Here is a 21,894-nt window from a genome sequence, read left to right on the forward strand (position 1 = left end):
TGCCTCCAGCCGCATTTCTATACGCACGCGGGCGCCGGGCTTCTTTGCGGTCACCCCTATACAACGCCAATTTGTAAGGCATCACAAGGCGCCTTCGGGCGTCGGCTCCCCTTCCCTTCTGACAACGGCAAGCTGAGCTCGAAAAGAAGTGACAGCGCGCAGCCATTCCGTATGCGCACGGCGTGAACGGGGCTTTGGCAATAGTGTCGAATGAGTAGGTAATTTGGGGTCAACGAACTCCTTCAAGCAAGTTACGTGGTCAACTTTTACTTTTGAACGTCCAGAAGAGGGTACGCTTCAGTTCTTAGACTTGCAATTGAAGTTCAACGAATATCATGTGTGCTGGGCGTATTCTCCGCGTGCACAAAAAGAGCTCCTTCCATACAAATCGGTTCACTCGGAGACAATAAAGAGAGGCATCACAACACTTTGTTTAGAATCTGCGCTTCGGAAGTCGTTCATTCACAATGTGCAGGATATCTTTGATCATAGGCGTGTGCACGGGGGAGGGGGGCGGCCAGGGGGCCGCAATGTGTGACCCATACTTTGACTTAATAGAGAGGGGGGGGGGGCGCTGCGATGAACCTTCGCCCCCCCCCCCCCCCTAAAGGGAAACCCCGCGCACGCATATGGTTTTGATCGACAATTGGGGAGGCTTTTTTTAACCGGCTTCCCTGGGTCGGTAATCGTGTCTGTTGCTGAAACGCTTCTTAAAAAGATGAAGCACGGTGGCTCCAAGGATGCTGCGAAGTCCCTGGTGTGCAGCCAGAGGACAGAAGTGGTCCCGTACATGCACAAGGTCACACTTAGCCTGAAAAAAGTGGCTAGTCGGTTCAACCTGCCGTTGATTTTCTCGGCCACGAATAAGCTCACTCAGCTGAGCCAGCGGACCGCCTGTGCGGAGCAAAAGGGAGGCCGTAAAAAGAACCGTGAAAAACGCTTTGTTCAGTGCGCCAACAGCATCGCGTACGAGATTCCCCTGTGCTGCGGCAAAGTATACATCGGCCAGCCAGTCGGGACGTTGCCTCAACTCAGGGAACACGAAAGAAGTCTAATAATAAGGAGAGAAGTCGTCTTGTTGAGCACTGCATGGCGTGCTCGAATTGTGAACCACGTTTCCGATGCTCAAAAATTATAAGCAGAAGTAGGCAAAAAACAGCTCGTGAAACGTTACAAACGTTTTTTATCAGAAAAGCAGGTGAGGAGTGTGTAAGCGACACTTCCATTACGCTGTACAATGCTGCAATTCAATTTCTTTCGCACCTTGTCTGATCTTTTTTTAGACCTATATTGGTCGTTGTGACGGTGCGCCTGCGCAGCTTGTTGATATATAAACATGTGGATCTGGCTTCAATAAAATCAGTTGTTAGTCTGCGCCTGTGCTCGTCTGTTCCTTTCTGTTCTTTTCTGTTGTCCTGTCTCGTTGCGCTAATCGCGATGGTTTCTATGCCTGAAGGATGATTCATGACCCCTTTAAAGGGCCCCTAAACACCCAGAGATCGAAATTTGGTTTTGGTGTTGCAGTTGTGCACGAGTCTACAACGAACACGTGCCGTGAGAATTTTTCGAAACGGTGCAGTAATAGCGGAGTTACACACGTTTGATTATAAGAAAGAGGCCCTCGCTCGTTTCTCTCTTTCATTCGCTAGGCTCCGTTCGTGGGCTCGTCTCTCCTCCTGGCCGAGTGCTCCTCCTCACCGTGCGAGGAGGAAGAGCATCAGGTGCGCTCTTCAACAAGCGGACAAACAGGTGTTGTAGAGGACAAGCAGGCGACATGTTGACGTCACTGTGAACGTTGAGGGGATGAGGAATGACGAAAGGCACGGAGAAGAGAAGCGATTGTTTCTTGGAATTTGTGGGGCGGCCGCGGCTCGTAGCGCTGCTGCGTTTGGCATTGTTAATAATGACGGCATTCTGATCTCGATACGCGCGTTTACTTGAAATGTAAAAAAAAATATCGGAGGTGCTATAGGGGCCCTTTAGGAGACCGTTAACTTACACGTGAACTTGGGCTATTCAACACATGATTGAAAGTGGTAGTTTTGCCCTGTTTTGTTGTTGCTTGTATATTTGACGTGTGGTCTGTGAGATAACTGGGATAAAAATAGTATATATTAGACAGTGTGCTTCTGAACAGCTACTTGTTCGAGCATCTGTTACATCTATTTTTTCTTTGTCTTCGTCATTTTTTGAGCGCTCTTTAACAATCACCACGCAACATTACCGATCCGCCCAACTTGCGCAATTATATAAAGAAGCGCGCAAAAGTGACTTGAGGCCAGCGATTGTGGCGATGTTACAAGCACGCGGATGAGACGAACTGAAAGAAAAAGTTTGTGTGCTGCATAGTACACAGGCTTACAAGCATGGAGCCAACTTGGGGTACTTGACTCTTCTAAGCGATCCACCGAGGAGCCTCACAATACCCCAGCAGTTAAACACGGGCTGCAAAATCAGACAAAAGCAGGTCAATTGAACACACACCGGACTCGACGGGACACGAATTCGCTACAGAAGCACACTTTACTCGCGAAATTCGAGGTAACTCTACTATCGCAAGGACGGCGCCACTTCCGCATGCTTTAACCATTCAGTATGACGCTTCACCATGTAGTGCTCGTGGATATGAAACAAAGTGAGAAAATTTGCAAGGCAAGTAATAATTGTTGAACTAAATAATACTGGTAAAAAAACTCGTAGGACGCTTGAGCTTCGTCTTCAAGAGTAGAACGCGATAGCGTAATCGGGCCTCGTGCGCATCGCCTTCTCAACTGCTGGCCTGGTTTCGGTTCTCGGTGCATGCCTCAACCGTGCCGCAAGGAAACAAACGTCTCTGCGCGCAACATTGGCCGTTTCAAACTATCCTAGAATGCCTACTGCAAGTACAGTTGCTCTCTGCCCACTTGGCCATAATTCTTCCTTTTGCGAATCAGCGAAGGGCCTACGCGTCCGTAAGGCAAGACGGGAACCTACGCAGCTGCTCACTTTGTTGATGCTTTTGATGACGGTTAAATATGTTTGAGCACTTTGCAGTGGGTGGGCCTCTAAAACACCCACTCGTTGCGCAATTCACATGTTTTGACGCCTGGCGCAACTCTGCACTTCTGCAACGCAATATTACATGCGTTAAGGAGACTCCTCTCACTATACAAGACATTCATATAGTGTTTTTTTTTTTCTAATCGAACCCACGCAGAAGGCCTGGGTTCGATTCTCAATCAAACCAAATATTTTTATTATTTATGTTATTTGCATCTTTCTCGATTGTTTAGTCGCGGACAACGCTGACTTTTCGCTCACAACCAACGGCGCTGACACCGACGCCGACACCGGAATTTCTGCGCAACGAGCTATTTAACGCTATCGCGGTAATAAAACTGAATGCTTCAGCTCGCCTGAGTGCGCGTGCTGTGGACTCGTATGCTGTCTTTCCTCCCATGCTTCCATTCCATTATTCCAGGGCGGCTTACGAAACCGAACTGCGCCCACTCAACATTCCTGCTATTTCCTTGCGTCATTTTAGATGAGACTCTGTTCTGGCTGTGTTTATTCTTAAAGGGGCGCCTCAACAATTTTCCAAATAATCACCATATGGCTTCATAAAGGAGTTTATGGCATCACGAGTCGACTGCCGCAAACATTTTTAGAGCCCGTCAATTACGAGTGGAGTTATGGAGATTTGTCGCACGCTTTAAGCGCCTTCTCTCTACTTTCGTACCTGCGAGGACGCTGAAAATTACGCAGCGGGGGAGGAGGGGGGGCTGAGAGGGGTGAGGGGGGACGTCAAGGGGCCAAGAAGCTACGTCCGTTCGTCATCATGAACTTGAGCACTGTTTTTTTTTTTTCGAACGCGCGGGTAGTACTTTCTGTGTGATCGTGAGTAAGCGTGCAGGCACGTGGCGGCATCCCACGGCTGCCGCGGTAACTATGCAGCTCAGGATGCTCAAATCAGTGAGTGGCCGTTGACTTTGGGTTTATGGCGCCGTCATTTGGGCATATGGCATCATTTGTAGAGAGGAAGGAGCAATTTCTAGCTGATTTGAGAACTAGGGTAAGGCGGGGCAAAACGCGACATTTTGACTTTGCCGCCCTCTAAAGCTAATACAAAAAGTACCTTTTCTTTGTTTCCCTATTTCAGCGATAGGTGCCGGTAGTTTTCGACATTTTATGTGTAATAGTTGATGATTGCTCACAGTGTTCGAGCGGGATAAATTGCGCGGCTGATGTCTGTGTGTTCGTGACCCGCCAAAAAGGGGCGAGATCCTTCTCGGCCAAATATTCGGATCCGTGCATGAAGGTACTCCGGCATAAGATGAGCAATGTAATGATTTATGTTGTTACTTTATCACACTAGCTACATGTCACCAAAAGTTTAGTTCATTTGGTGCCGTGGGCTAAAGGGGAAATTTTTTTTAATTCGGGCATTTGAGAGGGGCAAAATGCGACAAAAGGGCATTGAATTGCCTTAGAGAATGTTTCATTGAGTGAACCATTTATTTACACTCATTATATATAATATTTTTTTTTGTTAAGCATGGTGCGGACGTACAAGAGAATATCATCTGGGGATTCCTGGGAGGAAAACGACATGAAAAAAGCACTGAATGCTTTTCAGGTGTTTCGGAGCAGCACAGCGCCGGGTTCTGTGTTGATTCAATGCGTGGAGTACAAAGACTGGGCGCACGAAGACTGCGTGGCTGCCCACGGAGTGAATTTGAAGTGCATCTACTGCAAGCACTGAAAGGATAATATTTTTTCACGCTGTCTCGTTTTGCCTCACGCAGCCTCTCGTTTTGCCCCGCAGGTTGGGGCAAAATGAGACATGTGGTGCATTTTTTGTTTCTTTTTTAAATAATATTTTGAACCGTCGCAGCGTGGCCATATTTATGTAGCACATACTTTGTACCCAAAAGAAAGTTCCTGTGTTGACATTTTATGGTAACGACTGAAATAAAAAAAATATTCACTATTTTCACATTTTTGTCGCGTTTTGCCCCGCCTTACCCTAATTGTAAATTCCAAGCCTCGTACTACGTGATGATGTTTGGCTCACATGTTTTCAGGAGCCTCGACTACCGATCAGCAGCATTTTCTGACCAAGCTGCAAAAGCGTTGCTGGGTCTCTTTAATGAGCGGTTCAGCTCGTGCGCATACAATAGGACACAAACATCGTTATTGTGCACTGCTCATGAGAGTAGAGGAACTCCCAGAGTAGGGACATTGAGAATTAAACGCAGCTATTCCTGCAAACACATGGTACAACAATTTGTAACGAAATTTGAGCACCAGCGGACACAGCACCCACAAATCTACCCGTTCATTTTCACCTTAGATTTATTGGGTTTGTCCAAATATGGGCTTTCCGTAAGAGAGCCCTCAAATTCTTCAAAGACTAAGCTCATGACATTTCAATGAAATCCGACAGTTCTTCCATATCAAGCCACTATCAAACTAAACGATATGACGATTGCTCCTGTCAATGAGTGCATTATTCTTGACGTGAATATAGAATATTCTAACCACGTCACTCACATGCGAATAGAAATAGCGTGCGGAATTAGAATTTTAATTAGACCACGTCGCTTTTTTAACTCTCCGACCTTAATACCAAGCTTTTATTGGCAGTCACCCGTTCAGTATATTCAAAACAAAGCTATTAGAATAATAACTTTAACTTCATATCATCGTAGTGCTTCATTATTTTGTAACTTCGATATGCTCCCAAATACTCGATCAGTTAAATATCTTGTTGCCATTACGCTACTTAAGTTGGTCATCCATCTTACACCATTCAGTTTGTTTCGTCCTGGTGATCTTGCACAGCGCTCGGGTCGTCACCTCCTTTGAACTTCGCCCTCGCCTGTTTAGCACAGTAAGCTGTTCAAATATGAACTATCACCAACTAGCCCAGGTTTCCCTTGTTGTGATATTTCTAACACTAACCCGACTAGATCTGCGTCGTGCGGCAATTTTTTACTACCTGTTATACGAACTAATTATGGACGACGCACTGCTTATTTTTTTAGCCTTATCTATTCGGAACGCATCACCATTCCTTTTTAAACACTGTTCTTTAATGTGTTTATTTAATCCCGGCCGCGGCGGCTGCATTTTCGGTGGAGGTGAAAATGTTTGAGGCCCGTGCACATTAAAGAACCCCAGGTGGTCGAAATTTCCGGAGCCCTCCACTACGGTGTCTCTCATAATCATATCGTGGTCTTGGGACGTTAAACCCCAGATATTATTCAATTTGTGTATTTAAAACTTGGAGGACGCTTGAGCTTCGGCTTCAAGAGTAGAACGCGAGAGCGTAATCGGGCCCCGTGCGCATCGCCTTCAACCATGCTGCAAGCAAAAGAACGTTCGTGCGCGTAGCATTGATCGTTTAAAGCTATCGCAGAATGCCTACTGCAAGTAGGCATTCTGTGAGTTGCGAATTGCCCAGTACGCGATAATTCTTCATACATTACAAAGTTGCAAAGTGCCACTACGCGTCCGTAAGGTGCCACGCGCACTTGCGCAGCTGCGCACATTGTAATGAGTCGGCAGGCTTTACCACCCACTCGTCACGCAATTCGCATGTTGTGACGTCATGGTGCAATTCTACGGGGTGACGAACGCGGCTAAAGCCGAGATGAAACGAGCCAACCCATCTCCGTCGCACGGCAGGGCGCATGCGATAACATCACCCCGCGTGCGAAGCCTGCCGTTGATTGCTACTCAAAGAAAGAGAAAGAGCTTCACCCGTCTTGAAGGAGCATGATGGAACACGGGGGGGGGGGGGGGGGGGAGGGGGGAGGATGGAGGAGTCGCTCGAGCAGCAACTGTGAACTTTATCATAAGGGCGCGGTCGCGATCGCTGGCGCGCGCGCTATCTGAACGGCATCAGCAGACGGCTTGTATACTCTTCTACGTGCTGTGCTCTCAACGCGAAGAAACTGTACGAAAACCGCAGCTCTCCTGGAGCGGCCGTATTCTTTTACACCTGCGTTTTATAGTTACGCGAGATCGGATACAAAAGAGTTAGCAGGCCAGCCTTACTTCGTATAACGTTACAATTTGTTGCTATCGCATTCACTGCGTCGCCCTTGCGATTTTTTTGTTATTTATTCTGTGATTTTTTTATTATTTATTCATTTGCATCTACCTGGAATTTTCGCTCACGGACAACGCCTATTTTTTCGTTCACAACCAACGACGCCGCCGCCGACACCGGAATTTCTGCGAAACGAGCTCTTTAACGCTGTCGCGTCCAAAAACAGGTGCTTTTTTTACTTACTTTTACTTACTAGGTCTATATCGATTTTCGCGGGAATATCATCGCGATATATTATTCGTTCAGCTTGAATTAGATGTCTTTCTTCCATTACAATGCAAATATTGCTATAATATTGTTGTTCGTGCTAACTAACTTACTTTAATTAGTAATCTTGGACCTGAGGTCCCCCTGCAGCCTAGTGCTATTGGATTTCTGCATGCATATTTTATGCTGTTTTGATACTAATATCTCATAGAAAGGCCGAAGATAAATAAAAAAGGTGGTTTGAAGCACTTACACTCTTCTTTACCCGTGGACACTTCCGAGGTGGTGGGAAGCCCATTCTCGGGTGGCACTTTGTTTCCACTGCTTCATAAGAAATGGTGGCACGGTTGCCCTCTCTCTGAAAAGTGGGACATGCTTTAGAGGCAAGTGTTGAGAGCGTGACGTCAATGAGCTGGGGTGGATTAGAAGGAAATTAATTAACGACGGCCGATACTAGCAAGAATTTTCTTGGAAATCAATCGGAAATTAATAAAGTCGACGTCAGCGAATGTTCCAAGGACATCGTTTTTTAAACGGCGAAAAGCAAATATGAATATCAACGTTACTGCATGCTCTTTTTTGCTTTTGCTCCCTGTCCGTTTAAAATCACCGAGATTACGCTATCGAAGTAATAGACATACGGAAGCAAGCACATCTCATAAATCAATTGAAATTTGTGCGCAGGTGGCGTAGAAATGGACTTGTATGAGCCTGAAGGCACATCAGGAAAGTGAAAATACCGAGCTGACCAGTGCGCGTCACAGTCCGCCACGGTGGATCAGTGGTTACAGTGCTCGGCTGCTCACCCGAAGGCCGCGGGTTCGATCCCGGCCGAGGCGGTCGCATTTCGGTGGAGGCGAAATGGTAGAAGTCCGTGTACTGTGCGATGTCAGCGCACGTTAAAGAACACCAGTTGGTCGAAATTTCCGAAGCCCTCCACCACGGCGTCTCTCATAATCATATCGTGGTTATTACTGCGCGTCACCGCCAACGTTAATGAAGTTCACTACTGTTGCGGATCCGGCCTGTTGGTACGTTATGATGGGGACGATGAATGTCGACGGAATGTAAGAAGAACCAGAACAAAAAGGGTGTGACGTCATCATTCTTCACCCCTTTGACAGTGTTGGCGAAAGTCATGCCTGCCGTGATTTTCATTATGCAACCTCATTTTTTATACTATAGCTATTAAGGGGAAACAAATGGCCTAGGTTCTGAGGTTGCTTTGCTAATGCGCAAATGCACAATACCTGGTGTAAGCAAACGACCTGTAAAAGAAAGACGCAGGAAACGTATTGTGTTAGTGAAACTGCCAACAAGCTGCATGACGTTGGAGCCAGATTTGGGTCACTTTCTCGAAGCTGAGTGGGTATTTCTCGCTTACTAGATCTGTTGTGGATCGATCGATCACAAAGGTATCATTCGGGTCCCCAAAAATTGTGAACCCAATCCGACCTATTGTGATAACTAGAACTGGGCGTATAAAAATACAGAAATACCTTGCCGATATCCGAATTTTTATTTTTTGCTTGTTACGGAGATATAGCCTTCTCTTGTTGGCATGCTATTGACGAGGACATAGGTCAGCAAAATATGTTGAGCTCACTCAGAGACTCACTCATGAAATATATTTTGCCCACAGACTCGCAAAAATTTCCCTCAACCGGGCTCACTCGGACTCATACTCAGAGTCAGACTCACTGAAACTTTTCTCAACCGAACTCACTCGGACTCAAACGTGAGCCAACATAAGGCTAACAGTAATGCTGAAGTTGAGTAGATAGGGCCAAAGGTCGGCAAAAAATGTGGAGCACACTCAGACTCAGTCAAGACACATATTTTGCCCTTAGGGCTCACTTGCTTTGAGGCTCACCAACGTTTTGCTCAACCGGACTCACTCGGACTCAGACTCATTGAAATTTTTCTCAACCGAACTCATTAGGACTCAAGCTCATCAGAATACTGCTCAACCGGTCTCACGCAGACTCACACTCACGGCTCGGTCTCAGTCTGAGTGAGTCGATTCATGAGTGACTTTGCCGACCTATGGAAGAGGATAAATGAAACCCTGTCAGGGGTTGTCTTGCTGCCAATGGGCCAGGTTAACAACAGGAATCAGTGTGAAATCGTGCGCTTACCTTAACCTCAGTGATTTTTGTCACGCGCTTTGCGTACTCCCCAGAACTTATCAGGGCCAGCTTACGCGCGATATGCATGTAGCGACGAAACTCAGATTTTTTCACCAGCGTTTTCTTAGCGTCCGAAAAATCCGAGCACACAGTCACGACCAGAATCACGGCTACAAGAACAGCGAGGAGCCTCATATTTGGTGTTGAAGGAAGCCTGCCGCGAAGTGGAGGGTTCGACGATTCAAGCCGCAGCTATGGTCTTCTCTTCTGGAGGCATATAAATAAGGCTAGTGATGTCATTAGTTCGTGCCGTAATGTCGTTGCTTCGTATTTAACGACAAATATTTCATGTCGCCTGTGGTGTCGCAGAGGAGGTTGTGACAGCTCGCGAAGTTGCGTCATCGGATGAAACCACGCGACAAAGAGCTCAAGCACTAAGGAGGGCTGTTGCGCCGTTGATCCTTAGTGTATCGACCACCTTGAGTGCGGGAATGTAGCAGCGCTTAAAGAAAGTATAAATAAAAGGATAAAAGAACACGTGACACCGGGAACTATGTACGCCATCACACTTGAAAAGTGACTCTGACGACCATTGTGGATGTAAGAGCGTGCGAAACTTTCCACAAAGTTTACAGCTGTGGCATCGAAGATGGCCTGTAGCGTGTCTTTCAGCTCTTCGACGGTGAGTCAATCGTTTATATTCATCTTGTGTATGAGCGTAAGAGCCCTGCAAACAGAAAGAAAGAATGATCGCACTCTTGCTCGCAGAGCAAGTTTCGTGACTCGTTACTGTTATGTCGATGACACTTTAATATACTCATAACGGTCATTCTATCTTTGTTTAGTTGTTGTGAACAGGAGCGAAGACACTACATGCTACATGGCTGACTCACTTGGTCGGCGTTAGCGCTGTTGTCAGGCTTGATTTATCGATCTATAGGTACTGTTCTACTCTCAAGCAGCTTCGCTTCCTATTTCTGCCTCGCTTTCGAGATACCGCTGGTTATAGACCGTTTTCACGGAGAGGAGGAGCGTAGCCTCGAACCGGTGCATTTTCGCCACGCTCTCCATAACGATAACTGGGGTAGCGTTATGACAACCGCACCTTTTTTTTGTTTTTTTTTTTTTTCGCGCGGCAGCCTCGGTGTCGGGAATAATCTACCCACGTTCGTTAAAGCCAGGTCGTTACCTGAACAAGTGTGCTCGTCGTCATGCTTCTCAAGTACTCGCCAAAAAACAAGCTGACAATAATGTTAACAAAAAACGCCAGGCCTGCACAGTCACAGCGAAAGCTGGAAGAGCGGCATTTCTAGAGCCCGTTGTCAAATCTCTTGGGGCTACTAATACAAGTACACTAGCAAGGTACCCACTACGCCATAAATCACAATTTTTGTGAAGTTGGAAAGCACCTACTACGCCATTATTCGTCATTCTGCGGAGAAGCGAGGTACCAGCTACACATTTGTAAGCCATGATGTGCACTTTGTTAACGTGCCGACTGATGATGATGAGGAATTATGGCTGAGCCCTTTGTAATGGGTTGGAAGCTTTAAACGGCCCACCAGTTACGTAATTCGTATTGTGTGACGCCCGGTCGCTATTTCACTCTCCCACAATGCTATATAACATACGTTGACGAGAGAAAGAGAAAGAGAGGGGGGAAAAGAGCGTTATTGAGACCCTGAAGAAATAAATCGTGGGCTTATGGGCTTCCTTGGCAACCAATACAAGGGCACCTGCGAGGAACTCACTACAATATAAATCATAATTTTTGTGAAGTAGGGAAGCAGCCACTATGCATTTTTCGTCATTCTACGGAGAGCAGTGGTACCCGGTAAACACATGTAAGGCATTATGTGCACTTCGTTGATGCTGTGCCTGATGACGGTGAAGAATTATGGCAGAGCCCTTTGTAATGGGTTGGAGGCATTCAACAGTTCGCATTGTATGTTCGCATTGTGTGTTCGCATTGTGTGACGCCCGGTTACAGAATTCGCGTCATGTGACACCTGCTTGTTATTTTACTCTTCTACCACGCTATATTACATATAGTTATGTGGTTCCTTCCCGACATGGAGCCTGCATTGGGTCTTTTTGCAAAGCAGATTCAATCACCGGCATGGCTCTGAGGTAGAATACTGCATGCGCTCCCACGCTCAGGTTCGAACCCCGTTCCATCCTAGAAATTTTTCCTTATTTCGTTGTTTTTTTCTTATTTTGCGCCATAGTGGTTAGGGACACCGGCGGCGGCGGACAACTTCGCGCCAAAAACGGCCGTTGAAATGATCTCATAACAACTTTCGCTGTAAAACGGGCGTCCTTTCGGCGTATTGCTAGTGGCGGCTGCTCGCGCCGAGGCGAACTTACGCCATACCGTGCTTCCAGATGTGCAACAGGCTTATTTTCATTTTATCATCGTGTTGTTTTTTCGCCGAATTTTGAGCTCACCCGTTGTACATCTGTTTCTTATCCTGCGCAACGATCAGAGGCCACAAGCTTTTGACTGCGACCACGACACGAATCAACACAGGCATCGGTGTTTGTGCTCCCTTCGTTCTATGATCTTTGTGCTGCAACGTGCCAAGCGGAACCAAATGGTCTGTTAGGGATTAGAGTTACGCTGAACTTGAATAATCACGGCAAAGAAACCCGAGAGTCACCTTAAACACTAATGCGCGCACATACCCTGCAGCCGGTCAATGGCCTACGTGTTCGCTCGTCGCCATTTGCGTTTCATTGACTACTTCGAGAGTTGTCCTAAAAGTTAACGCTCTTTTATAGTGCATATTCCAAGAACCCCACAAGGCCAGCTATAACAAAACATACAAAGCAATTTACCAATTTACACGTGCTGCTTAAGAACTGCATTGACATTCTACTCATCGTCAGCGCTGCTCGGGGAACGTCTCGTAGGCCGCCGCTGCATGCTGTTTCAACCATTTTGAAGCTGACAGCTTAGCGATTACTTACTAGCGCCTTTACACTCGCGAAACGTTGCTGTGTTTTGCCCGTGTACCGCGAAGAAGTGTGAACTGAGCGTATACACTGCATACACTAGCATACACCGCCGCGGAACCCCGCACACCGGAAGGGTGGCGAAACATCACTGACGCTAGGCGGCGCTGCGGCGCTGAAGTGCTTTAAAAATGGCAGCCTCCTTGTGAAATTGGTGTATATAAAGCGACTTAAAGATGTGGCGGGCGCTATCGTTTGGGCTAGCTTCCTTCCTTGGTCAACAATTAATCCTCCACTTTTAAATGAGAATGCATTTCTTAGTCGGGCTATGTGAGGCATCCGGCGTTGTCCGCGCGCCTCTCCGCTCTCACTCCCTCTCCCATAGCAACAGCTGCGGGCGCGCGCGCTTATCTTCGCCCCTCCCAACCGGAGCAGGTCAGCAGGTGGTGCGGGCGGAGTAGCGGAGAGTGAGTGGAGAGGAGGAGCGCGCTCTGGCTTGTGAGGGCGCTCGCATCCGAGCTCCCGCGTGTGTGGAGAATGTGTAGGAGAGGGCAGGTGCAGTGCTTCGCCGCTGTTTCTCTCGCCGTTCGCTCTCTCTCCTCCCTGCGCCACCGCCTCAATGCAGTGCGTTTGAAACGCGTTTGTAGCGTTTGTGCTGCCTTGGCACAGCCTGAAAACAGCGCGTTCTAAACGCGTTTGTGCTGCATTGAAGGCGGTGGCAACATCCCTGAGGTGATTACGAACGCACGTAGGAAGCGTTCGTTGAAAGAGGCGCCCAAAAGGGAGACACCTGAGCGCGTCGATTTTTCTCTTCCCTACCTTTGTGCTGGTGGATATGCAACCTCTGGATACATGCTCGTCTTCAGTCAGATACAACTTTAGCAGCCTGCGGTGATTCACACATCAAAGATGGAAGAACAGGAGTCTGCACCAGTGGGCGTGCATTCTAGAATGCTTCCATATTACAAGCGAACACGCACAAGGACTACAGAGAAAAGCATAGGAGAACCGCTAGACTTTCACTGATTTTTATTCGACATGAAGGACGGAGTATATAGATTTTATTGCGCACACGCAGGAGCCATGTCACAGACAAAGTAAGTCAAAAGGAAATTTACCGCAGCCTATCTGTACCACCCGCTCACACGTGGTTTTTCTTGCACAAATAGTCAATTCCTTTTTTGACAGTGCAATGGACGGAGTGCTGACACATGCGCCACCCACCCTGTGAATTTCGAGAGCATCTACCATCTCCCTTTCTCTTCGTTGCCCTCCAACGTGCAAGCTATGGGCAGGGTTGCCAGGTTTGCCTACCTTGCTCAAGTATGGATACTGGATACTTTTTTAGGCCGGTGGCGACAGAAAAAAACGACTTGGCTATTTGGCTACTTTCTGGCTACTTTCTTGTTTTCTCGATTTGAACCAAATTATCAATATTTGCTGACTTCGCAGCTCCCGACGTACGACTATGCGGTTGAAAACATGGGGCAAAGACATGTTTACAGCTCCCAAAATTCAATTAGGCACTTGCTTTACAAAAAAGAAGAGACTGGGCCTCGGAGGGGATATTGTTGCACGGGGCCTCGCTTCGCAGGCCACCTATCGCGGAACGCGACTTTAAAATCGCAATTGGAAGCGAAGAGGACAATGGAAAGCGATCCGCATCCTGGGCGCTCGGCACTCCTCGACATTAGATATCGAATATCCGACTAACTATTTACGTCATTTCTTAGGATTGGGTACGAACTTCGACTCAGGAACATTAACTGATCCGACTTCGTTATCACGGGAGAAGTGGTTGTGAAGAGGATTACAGCAAATGCTTTAATATCGTTACCCCAGCAACTGTCATGCCGTACTCTTTTAGATGTGAAGCATCTTATAGCGGAGTTCAATCCGGTGGTGGTGGTGGTGGTGGTGTGGGGCGTGACCACCCTTACTGCGCATGCGCAAACCTTCTCCACTCCCTCTCTCCCCTTTCCCTCTCCACAGCATCACTCCCCTTCCCTTTCCCCCTCTCATTTCCCTTTCCCATACCCCTCTCCACTTCCCCTCTCCTCTCCTCATCTCCCCTCCCTTTCCCCCTCTCCCCTTTCCCCCTCACCACTCCACCTCTGAAACGCGGGCTCTACATGCCGAAACACTGCTTCGCATCGCCTCATGGTCCCCTTTAGCGGGAGATGGTGTGATTTTTTTTATTGTTGCCCAAGGCGGTTACTTCTAGTGCTCTTAAGAAAAGTCACGCAGGGCGTGTGAAGAAAGTGTCACCACATAGTTTTACAATAGTGCTCACACGGTTGCGTTGCTCCGGTGCGTACGCTACTTTAGAAAAATGACGTGCGTACCCAAGCGGTTAGCGTATGACGTATGCGCACTGGCACCAAAAGAGTTAACGCAAGGCTCTGCGTACCCTGTTCTAAAGCTGCCTATTTTTGCAACAGTGCTAGCAACTTCGTTATCCTGCACCAAATCATTGCTGAAGTCAGCAATTTATGCTTGAATCTCAGTCCGATTTTGAAGGATTCATGCATTACTTATTTAGTTTTTGGCGAAAAGGCTTTCAGTGATATAAATAAAACGTCGCTGTTGTTTTCACACACGCGTGGCTACTTTTGGCCACTTTACTGCCATTGCCTCAGATGGCTACTTTTTGGCTAGTTTTTCCAATTTTTGGCTATTTTTTTGTCCTTTCGACCTGGCAACCCTGGCTATAGGGTGCAATCCCGCAAGCTATGGGTTGCAAACGCAAGCTATGGGGGTTGCAATCCCGTACGTTGTTGCGACCGGCCTTTGCAGGCACCGGAGACTCGGGAGGAAGATGCAGAGGCAGCATGAAGAGACTGAAAGGAGCACTGACATCAAATTTACGCATGTCAAGATTTTTGCATCCACGAGTAGTTATCTACCCCTAGTAGCGATTCGTGACCGAAAATGCAACTGAGGGACGAATAACTATCTGTTTTATTGATTTATATCACCGGTATCTAGCGCGATTCAAAACGGCCTGCAAGCCCGCCATTTTTTAGCGCTGGCAGCGCTCCCTCGCGGTCAACTCCAGACCGCGCCCCAGTTTACCACTTGTCCACAGAAAGGAGTGACGTGAGGATCAGCTGCTCAGCTAACATTTCGTCTGCTGGCGCGCACGTTCAGTCATGCCTTGTCACCAGCGTCGCCGCCAAAGTATCGACTTGTGTTGAAGACGACATTCTGGAACTTAGAATCACCGCGATACGCGACGTCGCGAATCATTTTCGATTCGACCCTTTGTAAAACAGCGATTCAGAAATGGACGCCGTTCCAAGCAGCAACGAGGAGGTGCCCGGGGACGCACGCTTGGGCCATACTCGCTGGTGTGTCTCAGTTAGCTATATCAGAGAATTTTAGCGTGCACGGCATTCCGGTATACGCAAAGGGGTCTATGGAATATCGGCATAGCGAATGCACACCAGCGGAGAAATAGAATACGATAGGTTTCTACAATAACAATTCTGTGCTTGCCAGGCTCTTCTTTGCGCCGCCAGGTGGCCCCACCTATCCGGCCTTTCACGGTTACGGCTGCAGTAACCCGGTATTACGCTAGCGCAAGGCAACGCTACATGCGTGTTACTTGTTAGCGATGTTATTTATCTATAGGCTACTCCATTTTGATAGCTTGTGGTCGTGTTGGCGTGTACCGTACGTGTAATGAAACGCCACGCACTTTCCGCTTTTTCCGCGCCTCGACGAGCAGGTCGGCACTACGCAGCGGTTCCCCGACATGCTGGCACGTAGTCGCTCCGATTGATCGCACTCGCGCTGTGGAGCACACGACAAATTAGTCGATGCGACACGATGAATCGCAAGCACGGATCGGGACAGCAAGGAGAGCCACTGGCTGGGAGTGAGAGCGTCGCCTGCAGCGTCGGCGCCATAATAAATACACTCAGATCGGCGACGTCACTGTTACTAGCGTATCGTCACTCAGGATGGTATTTGCGGAATGTATCACACCTTACACGTAGCACTAGTGTCGATGTCGCAGCGTGATCAATCGTCCGTTGAGCTTTTGTACGCCGTTTGCCCTCGAAATAAGATTACTTCCACGCGACGGACGCCATTCAAATTTGGCCAAGAAGACCTATGCATACCGAGCAATCGAATGAATGGCACATCTCGACTTTAAAATTTGATGTCAGTGCTCCTCGAAGGGAAACTTAACGTGGTTTATTTACATGGCGAACATTTCCTTACATGACGCCCACTTCGTCTTACACGACGAACAACTTGTTACATGAAGATCTCGTTTCTACATGACGACGATTTTGTGCTACATGATGAAGGTTTCGTATCGAATGAGCCCACGGGGGTTCATTTTAGAGCGTCGCTTTTCCCCAGATCTCTAGATGGGGAATTGCTCCAAGTTGGAACGGTTCAATCACGTCACACACAGCACTAATGAGGGTGCCGCCCACACCAATCCAGGTCAACGTCCTCGACTGGGGCGTGGCCACAGCACTGCACCTGTGGCACCAAGACGTCCTTCCTTGCCATGTGAAGGCCGTATAGGGTAATGGGTAACAGGCTCGGACAACCGGGCGCATCAAACGCCGCTCAATTAGCGGGACGGGTTGTCATCCGCGCTGATGCCGCTGTCTCTTCAAGAAAGATGTCGCGACCGGAAACCATTATGGTCGCCAGGTATCTCCCTGCTGTGTCGGACTGCATGGCGCCTCATTTCCCGTCTCGGGAGGACAATTCAAGTGTCTGAACGGCAGTCAGCAGGCAAGCAGCCCTTCGGCGCCTTGTTCGAAGAACAGGAGGCACCGCTTCCCCTTCGGCGCAGCGGCCAACCGTAACAACGTTCACGGAGTTTCCCATCGGCTCAAGAAAGTGGCGCAAAAATGTGGTCTTGGCGTTCTGTTCACGGCTCCTAATAAACTGGTGCGGCTATGCTCTGCAGTGACGGACGGAAAGAGTGAGGGGCAACGAACTGTGCTTATGGATGTTCACCTTTGAAAAATTGTATAGCTAGCAAGTAATTGTGGTTATGACGAGGTCGTCGGCTACTAGGATGTCTGAGGTAGTTGAGCGCTGTGCCTTTAGTGTCACCGAATCGGACGTCAAGAAGTGCAAACCGTCTTACAATACGTCGAGCACCCAGCGTCTGTATCTTAATTGTTTGTACGTATATAATTAAAGGGGCACTGACACCAAAATTTTGCATCTTGTTTTTTCTGTTGCGATAAGTAGTTAACGACCCACTTATCACGGCTGGAAAGCTCGTTTGCTCGAGCGCGCAACCGTTAATTATTTGGAGACTGTTTTATAGCGCCCAGTCGCAGTTTCGGTTTCAGAGAGCGCCGAGGGAGGCAGGACCCAGAGTGGTGGATAGCTGGCTACGTGAGCACACAAAACCGCGTGCACATGAGCACCGCGTCGACAACTCTTTTCAACGAAGGCTTCCTGGTGCTGCTACAATGCCCTCTGAGACGTTGTAAATATGCGTGACCCCCCCAAGATGCGCCCGCAACAATCGTGGCAGCCAACACGAACTCGTGACGCAGGTGGCCGTTGGTTGTTTACTAGGACACCGAAGGCGCGTTTCGCGTGGAGTGGGGCGACGCGCACTTTAAACGTGATTTTAAATATGTTCTAGGCTATATTATCCGTTGATATTTCGTAGATGATGCTTGTGTGTCCACATAAATCCATCACACGGGTTATCTCGCCTTCGAAATTTTGTCAGTGCTCCTTTAAGCTTATTCATTTACCTTTTTTTTATTTGCTTAGTTATTTAGCAGTAGGGGTGGCATTGGGGGTTCGCTTACTGGAAGGGTGGGGGATGGGGGCGGGAGGGCTGACTAGCTGGAAAATAAACAGAGTGCGAAAGTCAGTTTAAATGACAAAAAAAAAATAACAATTTCAACTGAGGATTGCGGAGGACTACTGCGTGTAGCCAACTTTCCTTTTCTATCTCCTTGCCCGTTTCCTTTCAAAAGGAAAAATAAAATTTTTACCTACCCAGCTGCAAAGCACGCAGTATAGAATGTTTTGGTTGGTAAAAATTTTTATTGAGTGTCCTGCAGTTTGATATCCCGGGCTCAGGTCTCCCACGCCAGAACGTCCAGGCCTTGTCTAGCTCGCCGTTTCGCAGCCCGGCTGGACGGCCCAGGTTTAGTCAGTGAGCACTGAGCACCCCCTTTTTTATTGAAATAAAAAAACAAATGAAGTAGTTGTCGCGATTTCTTGGCTACGGTACTCTTTTCCACTTGGTTGTATAGGGTAAAAAAAAAGAAAAATGATACATAAACATATCTACAGTCCTACGTTTGGCAAGCTCAAAAGTTCTCGTTTGAACAGAGCACCCTTAAAAATTTCCCGCGTGCAAGCGAACGCTTTCAGACGAATTAGAGCGTTTTCGGCATTGCTAAATGTCTTCTTGAGGAATATGGCTTGTCCACAACAATGTGGTGAAACGCTTGGCGCCGCGTATCCTAGAGCTTTCAGTGGGGAGTAGTGGGATTTACCCAATTTCTGTGGCACGTACCCCTTTATGATGATGATAGTTTTTTTGGTTTGCCCGACAAGGAACGACAAGGAACGACAAGGTTCGCTGTTAAAGGGACATATCGAGCCAGACTACATACAAAATCGAGCCAGACTACTTCGTCTTAAGTTGCTTTTCCTTCTTCTCAATGGCAGCATAAAAATCAATGTGAGCAACTATTTACTTCCCTCAAATACAACCAGTTCCCGAACTAAACACACCAAGCACTTAGCTGAATACAGATTTCACAACGACATTTTCAGGTACTCTTTTTTTCCGCAAGCAATCCGAGATTGGAATAGTTTGCCTAACGATGCTGTCGAGTGCACAACACTCGAAGCTTTTATTGCTAAGATTTCAAATAATGCTTCTTAGTTGCTATCGGCATACAGGCTCGCTGCGTTGTGCAATGACAATCTGTTTCCCTTCACAGTATGTCTTTTTTTTTCTTGCCTTGATTTTATACTGTTCATGATTTCGTCAGCATTTGCCGAGCCTTGTCTCTAGTGCAATAAAATGTCTAATTTATCTATAGTTTCTTTTTAATGTTTTTTTTTTCGTGCGCTAAGCTTGTAACACGCTGTTCATCGCTGTTTTTCTCATTCTTGTAGCATTTGTAAATTAATGCAATGTATGTACCGACAGTTCAATTCGACTGATGTGCGCCCCTACTTTAATGGTGTTCTTTTGCATATGTGTATTACCTTGTAACATTCCGTTTATTATTGTTCTCATTTTGTAGCGTTGTGCAATTAAGGCGGAGAGCATATGTACTGTCCAGTTTAATTCAAAATATGTATGCGCCTACCCTAAATTGCTTCTTTTGATTATGTATTTTACCCCCTTTCCTGCAACAGCCTCAAATGTGAGGCTAGCAGTATGTTCAAATAAATAAATAAATAATAAATAAAGAGCAAAACGATTTTTCTCGTATTAAAGAACTACTCTTTAACGATACCAAAAGCACCACGCTTGCTGCGAGAAGACGCTTAGTAAGCGAGAAAACGCGCAAAACGAAAATGTGGGTGCCGACGCCACCTACAAGTTTCCGCACCATTCGCCGTGACGTCACATGTTTTGACGGCGCCTACTAGGGCCTACGTAGTTCAGAATCGGTAAAAATGAAGTACATTGTCCTCTGAGGCGGTCATAGACTTAACATACCAAGTTTGAGGAAATTCTGTTGTGCCAATGGCGTCGAAATACGATAAATACGCTTCGAAATCCGTGACGTCACGCACGGAGATTCCGGCGCGAAATTTAAAAATGAAACTTTGAACTTGATCAACACTTTTCGCGCAAAATTTTTCTCAGACAACGGACGAAACGAGACACGGACGGGCGCAAACTTCCAACTGATTTTATTATCAACAAGTGACATATAATATAATATATTATATATATATATATATATATATATATATATATATATTATATATATATATATATATATATATATATATATATATATATATACACACAAATATGACTACGTCAAAACAAAAACAACAATGGCACAGGTGTGCAGTGTGTCAGCGCGCATCAGCTACTCCCTCCCCCAATGTAGTGTTCCTTCCAAGAAGGCCATTTCCTTCTGTGTCAACGAAACTGACGTCATGCTCACGCAGTACATTTGGGGAGGGAGTAGCTGATGCGCGCTGACACACTGCACACCTGTGCCCTTGTTGTTTTTGTTTTGACGTAGTCATATTTGTGGTATATATATATATATATATATATATATATATATATATATATATATATATATATATATATATATGTCACTTGTTGATAATAAAATCAGTTGGAAGTTTGCGCCCGTCCGTGTCTCGTTTCGTCCGTTGTCTGAGGAAATTTTGCGCAAAAAGTGTTGATCATGGAGTACCAACTAGCTCGAACCCACACCTTGTTAAGTTATATTTGAACTTGAATTTCTCCTCTATGAATAAACCTATGAGTGTGAAACTAATGGCATTAGAGTTCTCAGAGTACAATTTATCGATCTAAACCTGTTCATTGTTTCTCTTTAGTGTTCCTTTAAAACGGCGGGCCTGCGCGGAACACGCAGCACAGTCACAGCGAAAGCTGGAGGAGCGGCTTTTCCATTGCCCGTTGTAAACTCTCTTGGGGCGACTACTAGAAGAAGAGTTGCAACGTACCGACTACGCCATAAATCATCATAATTTCGCGAAGTTGGGAAGTATTTACTATGCCATTATTCATCATTTTGGTACGCGCTACGCATCTGTAAGACATTGTGTGCACTTTGTTGATGCTGTCGCTGATGACGACGAAGAATTATGGCTGATCCCTTTGTAATGGGTGCGAAGCTTTAAGCCACCTGCATGATTGATGTAGCGTTAAAGACGGAGACGAAAGGAACGCAGAGTGCACAGGACGAGCGCTGTCTCGTAACTGAAATATTTATTTCGAAAAAACAAAACAAGAAAGAAATGGAGGGTAGTGATGAGAAAACTGACGGCTGTGAAGTTAAACATGTGTCCACATATGTATACCTTGTAAGCGCGGGCTGGTGTACCAAATCGTACGTGGGACAAAGCGGCAGGTGTACCAACGTTCGTTTAAAGGAACATAATCAGTCCTTGAAAAAGCCTAACACATCCCATCTAGCATCGCATTGTAATACTTGTGGCTGCTCTCCGGTCTTCGTAGATGCGGAAGTGCTTTCTAGGCACACTAGCAAAGTAACCCGTGAAGTTATCGAGGCCTTTCAAATCAAAAGAATCGGAGACGCGTGCGTGAGCCATCCGTAAATTTTCTTGACGGACAAGGAGTTTGCTTATCTGCTTGGCTCGTGCAATGTCAAGTAACATGTTTGATTTGGTTCTAAAGAATGTGCACGTATTTTTCAATAATTTGCTTCGCTGTCTTATGCGCTTGTCTGCTATGCCCTGCTTGGTTTTCTCGTTTTGTTTATTCGAAATAAATCTTTCAGTTGCGAGACAGCGCTCGTCCTGTGC

This window comes from Rhipicephalus sanguineus, chromosome 11 (assembly GCF_013339695.2).
Source record: "Rhipicephalus sanguineus isolate Rsan-2018 chromosome 11, BIME_Rsan_1.4, whole genome shotgun sequence".
Lineage (NCBI taxonomy): Eukaryota > Metazoa > Arthropoda > Arachnida > Ixodida > Ixodidae > Rhipicephalus > Rhipicephalus sanguineus.